Source organism: Suricata suricatta, chromosome 11, assembly GCF_006229205.1.
Source record: "Suricata suricatta isolate VVHF042 chromosome 11, meerkat_22Aug2017_6uvM2_HiC, whole genome shotgun sequence".
NCBI lineage: Eukaryota > Metazoa > Chordata > Mammalia > Carnivora > Herpestidae > Suricata > Suricata suricatta.
This window is the reverse complement of record NC_043710.1, coordinates 103,490,518-103,497,783: the sequence shown is the minus strand read 5'-3', so window position 1 is coordinate 103,497,783 and position 7,266 is coordinate 103,490,518. Positions and strand designations below refer to the sequence as shown.

General features: G+C 47.8%; 1 long non-coding RNA gene across 1 annotated transcript; it reads left to right on the top strand.

Moving 5' to 3' along the window:
* Positions 1-2,817: 2,817 nt before the first annotated feature.
* LOC115306245 lies at positions 2,818-6,875 on the top strand. Its single transcript, XR_003915265.1, has 3 exons — positions 2,818-3,066; positions 5,457-5,528; positions 6,785-6,875. It is a non-coding gene; the product is annotated as an uncharacterized LOC115306245 (long non-coding RNA).
* The last annotated feature ends 391 nt before the right edge of the window (positions 6,876-7,266 follow it).

Sequence of the window (7,266 nt, the reverse complement as noted above, 5' to 3'; positions counted from 1 at the left end):
AAAGAGAGTTGGGGAGAGAGAGGGATGCAAAACTTGAGAGACTATTGAATGCTGAGAATGAACTGAGGGTTGAGGGGGAAGGGGGAGGGGGGAAAAGAGGTGGTGGTGATGGTGGAGGGCACTTAAGGGGAAGAGCACTGGGTGTTATATGGAAAACAATTTGACAATAAAATATTATGGGAAAAAATAAAAAAAATTAAAAAACACAAAATCAAAATTTTTAAAAAGGTTAAAAAAAAAAAAGAGATTAGGGTCCAGGATTACTGACTTGGAATTAGTGCCAGGCTCCAAGACAAGGGTTCTGGGAGGAAACCAGCCCCGTGTGTTGAGATGTGGAAAAGAGGAGGTAGAGTTGGTTGCTTATCTTGTGCCTGAAGCTCTGCTAATTCCCTTTTGAAGACAGGTGGTCTGGCCTGGGAAGCAGAATGCCTCCCCTCCCACTCAGGGAAAGGAGTTTTCAATACATCCTGAAGCCTGGTTCTCAAGGCTCAAGGATTGGATAGGGCTGAGCAGACAGTGGGCAGGTTATTATTGCTGGCAGATGGCTAGCCTGATCCAGGCAAGGAAGTTAATAAGAATCTGCACACCAGGAGTCTCCAAATTCCCCCGATTTGGAGATAGCTTCTTACAGAGATAAGGTTGAGATACATTTACAAGACCTGTGGTCTAACAGAGACTTTCTTACTTATTTATGAATGCAACTGCATGAGAAGTATTACAAAGGCATAAAAATCAGATCATATTCAGTTATATATTTAATGGATAACAATGTAATGACAGGGAATTCATCCTGTCCCAGAAAATCCACACTATAAAGAGGCAAAACCAATAGATCATCAGGAAAAAAAGATACCCTGAAGGGTCATTAGTTAAGAAAATAAATATTCAGTGGCCACTACTATGTGTTAAATAGTGTGCTAGGTTACATGGGAAATTTAAGAATAAAGATGTGGCTCCTGCACTCAAGGGACTTTCAAACTAATAGTGGGGGGCAGGGGTCGGGGAGGAGCTAAAGCACATGGAGCACTGCAGGTTGTGCCCGTGCTCCTTGGACCCCTTGTGGTCAGGCTGGGTGGGCAGAAGTCCACTCTGCCCAGGCGCGCAGCAGGTGAGTGGAGCTGAGGACTGACCCCCTGGGAGCAGCCCGTAGCCAAAGACTCTCAGGAGTTAATGCATAAATATCTCAACTCTTTTGCCCCACAGGTGGGACAACTGTGATGCGTGTGTTTTGTACCGTGTCCAAGAGTTTCCTCCTGGGCTTAAGCTGCAGGCAACCACTGTGGTAGTGGCTTAAAAACAGCCTTTACTGTCTGTCTGCCTTCCTCCACTCCACTACTGGCACCCTTGCATTTACCAAATAAATGAATTGCCCTTGAATCTTGTTTCAAAGTCAGCTTCTCGGGGATTCCAAATCAAGACAAGCACCTACTGTGTACGACACTAGATAATTTACATTCATTAACTCATTTAGTTCCTTTGGCAATTAGCTAAAGAAAAATAGTTCATTATAGCACTTCACTGCTTGAGATTCTGCATTAGTCCTCTATTACATTCAGGACTGGGGAAAAATTAAGGTGTATCCTCATGTAGTAGACCCATGGGGCAGCCTCCTGACCCCTGGGCATCCCCGCAGTGAGCCCCTCCTTGGGTACCTGCACCTCACCCATCTCCAAAATGAGGCTTGAAAGGAAGCCACCAATCACAGAATCTGGCTTCCCCTACGCATGGTGTGGGTATAGGACTCAAGCAGGACAGATCCGTCTTTGGTGGGTATTTTTACCAAGAAAAGCTACCCTCTCTCTCTGCCTTGGTGAACTGACAAATGGGGGTGGGGTGGGATCTGGGAGCATTATGACCACATCTTTAGGTTGATTCACTGAAAATTCATCTTTGATGGGGAGGGCAGAGCCAACTGAGAGAAGAGCAGACAGAGGTAGCAGATGGAGAGAAAGGAAGTTCTAGGGGCCTCTTGCCTCTAGCCAGACGGACCCCTGCCCTCCTTGGGCATTCATTACAAGTCAGGGATAGTTTTTTAATCAAAGTCAGATAAAGTTGGATTCCTGCCACTTGGAATAGAAAGATACCTGCCTAATGTACGCAACATGGCAGAGACATGGAATGGCTCGCTCAGCACTTATCCTGACATGGTATAGAAGCCAAAGGCTGGAAATAAAATCATAAACCTCCCAGGAGCTCTTCTAGATGGAGCTCTGGGTATGACTTAGATACCACAAATCAGAACACCCAAGTGAGCCTTTGTTTAAGAACCGAGTGGATCAAGAAGAAACGAGCAGGGTGCAGAACACCCAGTCGTGGGCACTGATTAGACTGAGAGGAGGCTCTGTTACGGTCGGGAGCTTCCTAATTTGGGAGGTGCTTCCTGAGTCAGCTTTCTGAACTGCAGAGGCAGTTTTCCTGATCATGCCAGCAGCTGAGTGCTTCGAAGACGTGACCATTATCCCCTGCAATAAGTTTGTAGCACCTAACCTCCTGTATGAAAATGCTCCCTGCATGCCCTAAATAGAGAAGATTCCATTACTGGTATGGGAGCTCTGACTGACATACCTGGCCCTTCGTAGCCTCTCGCTGTCCACTTCTTATTCTCTTGCCCTTCCTCCTCTCCCTCCTCCTCCCTGTTTCAGCCATACTGAGTGACTTGGTGTTTCCCAAACATACCCATGGGGTGATGCCCAATGGATAATGAGAAACGTGGGTCTAGCTTTGGGAAGGGAACTCTAGGCCAGAAAGATTCAGGAATCAGCTACTTGGAATGAATGAACCAGAGTTGGTGTGGATGGACTTCAAAGAGAGGATGAGATGGCTACAAAATAAAAGTCAGGGAAGGTCTGCATTCAGGGAGCATGAAGACAAAAGGAGAAGTTGAAGTAAGCGCAGAGGGTGGTCAGAAACGCTGGAGGAGAAGCACCCTCACGGAAACCAACAGAGAGCAAGAGTCACAGGACCGCCACCACAGAGAGAGGCGAGGAGCGGCGGTCAGCACGCTCTGATGATGTTCCTGAAGGTTGTAAGGACGGAGCCAAAGAGATGGGTAACGAGGAAGCAGAGGTAATGAGCGGAATGAAGGGAGAGAGAGTGTTAGTGTCATCACAGGTTTTACTATTTTATTAGAAACAGACGCCCTCCAAGCACGACCCGCGCCACGCCTGCCTCAGTCTGATACGCTTGGTAGAGTCCCCACCCTAACGGTTTGCGTGCCTGTGAAATGTGCCCCCACCTCCAGTAAAGAAAAGATGAGGGGGGAAAGAATAGCAAAAGGCAAAAATTTTTAAATAAGTTTAAAAAATAATATTTAAAAACATTTACTAAAAAAAAATAAAGGGAAGGAGGCAGCCCTGTTCAGTCCCCCACCTCCAGGCTCACGCTTTCTGGCCCCACTGCCCATAGCTCCAAATGCCTCTCTCTCTCAGAACTATCACAGGTCATGTTGCCTTCTTGTGTGCCGGCGCTGGAGAGGCCACCCCCCTGTGGGAAGAAAGGGGTCCCCGGGGTGTGCCATGGGGAAGAACCGAGACTCCCACGGGTAGGACTCGGGAGGAAACTTCGGTCTCAGACTCAGCCCCCAAGATCTGGTCCCCAGGGGCAGGAGCACCGGCCTGGCCTGCCCCTGTGCCCCTGGCAGGTACTGCCCAGAGACGCCTTGCTGAGTAGGCTGGAGGGCACCTGGCAGCGAGCAGACCTGACGTGACTTCACTGTATCTGGACAGCAGATCACCTCCTGGTCTTCAGTCTCTGTCTCTCCTTTGTTCCCCCACCTTGTCTCAGCCATGCAGTGAGGCTGTAGCGAAGAAGGGTCCTGGGTTACTTCTTGGACCTGCTGTGAGAGGGTTCTGATTTTCCAGAGGACAGGTCAGAAGCCCTCCATATCAGTGGACTTTCCCCCCTTGGACTGCCCCCGCTCACTCTTTCTCCAAGCACCTGATGTCACAGCATTTCTCCCGTCCGGGACCGGGTTTCAGTTCATCCTCTCTCAGGGAGCGCGGAGAGACGCATCTCCATCATGTGCACGTGCCGGTCAGAGTATCTCTGCCTTCCGTGTGTCCCATACATCCGTTTGTTCACTCAACTATTCACTCAGTTTGTTGAGCTGTTCTATGTTTGAGGCATTGAGCCGGGACATAATGGCAACAAGGCACATTTCTTCAAGAAAGTTTCCGGAAGGAAACTTCGAGAAGTGTTCTATCTAGTGATGTCTCAGAATCTTGTAAGAACGGGGAGACTGCAGCAGCCCCATCCATGCTCCAATAGTCTTTCTCTACAGAGCTGCTCTGAACGATGGGGGGAGCAGGGCGCCTGTGAGAGGTGTGCAGTCAGTCGACCGTGACCAGGTTCCATTCACTGGAGCATATGCACATTGACTCTGTGGTCAGGAATGACCCGCTTGCCACCCGGTGCCCTCCTAACCAGGCAGGAGGCGCTGCCAGGAGGAGTTAGCTATGAAACACTATGAAAAGGTGTATACAGAGCCCTGAAGCTGAGTTGAGACTATCTTTTCCCAAGGGAGGAAAGATAAGGAAAAGTAATCCAAAACAGAATGTTTACACACAAAAGAGACATTAAAATTAGTGTGTTTTCACATAGAGCAAACGTTTTAAAATGTGAGCCAGAGGGGCGCCTGGGTGGCTCAGTCGGCTCAGTGGCCGACATCGGCTCAGGTCATGATCTCGCGGTTTGTGAGTTCGAGCCCCAAGTCAGGCTCTGTGCTGACAGCTTGGAGCCCAGAGCCCGGAGCCTGCTTAGGATTTTGTCTCCCTTTCTCTCTGCTCATACTCTCTCTGTCTCTCAAAAATAAAATAAAATAAAAATGTTTTTAAAAAATTAATAATAAAATAAATAAATAAATAAAATGTGAACCAGAAAGAAGGTAACTAGTGAGTGGAAATCTGAGGCAGGTGGAAAGGGGTTTCCAGGTCCAACCAGAACCTGAGGGTAACTTTGGAAAGAAGAAGGGATTCCTCTCCCCTAGGCGCACGGGCACGCATGCACACACACACACACACACACACACACACACACACACACACAAGGAAGCGGGAGAAGATAATCCTAACAGATTCTGATTAGAATAATAGACATTGCAGGGATTCAGATACAAAGGGGTAGTGGGTAGTGGGCGCTGCTTCATTGTGGTTGCGCCAACTCCAACAATCTTTCCAGTTAGTGGGCTTCCGTTTGTGTGTAGTGGTAGTTGAGGCAATGCCTCTCCTCCCTTAAAGAGGAAGAGAGAAAACGCCCTCACTTCACCTCACCCTATTCCAGGAGCCCCTGAAAGCCAGGGTGTGACCCATGACTTACGTTCAATCAGAAGCTCCTCCTAGATCTTTTAGTGATGTGAGTGTGACCTAAAAGTGAAGGGGAGACATAGTAGTTACCTATAGCTGCATAACAAATTACCCCAAAATCTAGTGGCTTAAAACAACAAATATTTATTCTCTCAGTTTCTATTGGTCAGGAATCCAGAAGCGGCTTAGCTGGGTGGCTCTGGCTCAAGGTCTCTCGTGAGAGTTCAGGTAAGATTCCGGGTGGGCCTGCAGTCACCTGAAGGCTGGCCTGGGCTTAAGGATCTACTTCCAAGATGGTGCACTCCCATGACTATTAGCAGGGGCCACAGTTCTACACTGGCTGTTGGGGAGGCCTCATTTCCTCCCCACAAGGACCACTCTAGGGCTTCCTGAGTGATGGTATGGCATGGCAGTTGGTTTTCCCCAGAACAAATGATCCAAAAGCAAGGTAAAACCATTATGACCCCAGGAAGTCACACAGTGTCATTTCTACTATATCCCATCGGAGACACAGGAGAGCCCTGTCCAGTGCAGGCAGGACTGCCAGGAGTGTGAGAACCAGAAGGTGAAGATCATCAGGGGCCATTTTGGAAGCTTGCTACTATTGTCCCTCATGGTCATTGGCTGCCCAACACCACTGTCCTACGGTGGTGGCAGCAGTGCCTGGAACAGCAGCCATGGGAGGATGTGGTCGTGCCCCTCCTGCAGCCCAGCCTCCAGACCAGCTTTGAGCTCTGCTTAGTTCCCAAGCTTGCTCTTCCAGCCTCTTGTGAAGTCTGTTCTTCTCCACATTCTTCTAAGTCTCTTGTCTTGCTAAAGGCAACAAGGCTAGTTTCCACTGTTTGCAATCAAAAGCCCTAAATGGAACTGATGATGACCTTCAGAAAGGTACAGATGAGCTCATGTGAGAGTAAGAGAGAAGACAGAACTGAGGTCAGAGCTGTGAAGTTTAAGAACATTCGCCATTCGGGCTGCAAGGGGAGTAGGCAAGTGGGAAACAGAAGAGTGGTTGAGGAGCCGTGGGGACCAACAGGAATTTGTGTAAGGCCCAGTTGAGAAATCAATATAGAATAGATTGTTCTTTTTTGTTTTACTTAATTCAGCAAAACACCCTCCCCTTTTAGCGGAGGTCTCCTAGGGTCACTGAGGACTCTACAAACTGCAGAGCCCAGACTAGCACAGAAACTTAGGAGACTTCACATTTTTCTTAATTTATTTTGGACCTGAGGTGCGGAGGATTGAGTAAGTCATACTTCTTATGGTTTTCCATTCAAAACACTCTCTTATGCATTTATTTATTCTCCTTTATTCACATATTCACCTCCCCACTCCCATCCCTATAGTTAGTCATTCTAATGGTTCAATCTGTATCTGTTTATTTGTATGTATTAATGCAAATGGGTACTGTTTTGTATGCATGCATTTTTAATTTGTGTAAATGCTGTGTTATAGATCTCATTCTATTTCCTACTGTTTTTCACAAGCTCTGTTTCTAAGATTCATCGATGTTGTTATGTTTACATCTAATCAACGGCTGCAGACCGCTGCAGAGGCTTCTTTGGTATACATCCACCACATGCTACCTTCCCATCCTCTCAGGAATAGATGCCCAAGATGCATTCACCTCCTCACCATCACCACAAACATCTCTGCTGTGAGCACGCATGCCCCCTTTGAAATATATCTCTTGCACTGGAATGAATGGGTCAGAGGGTGTGTGTATAGTTAATTTGATGAAGCCATGCCTGATTGCTCCCCAGAGGCCTCCACAAGTCCACTCCCACTAGAGGTACATGAAGGTTAAAAGTTTAACTTCAAGATTCATGGCCAGGAAGCTGGCATCACAGGAGCAGTCTCTGGGTGTCTCCACTCTTGACTAAAAGTATCTTTTACTTAGAGTTATATGTCCAGTTTGTGCTCTCGTTACAACATTTTGCAGGTCCCTCCCGAGGCAGTGCTCCCTCCT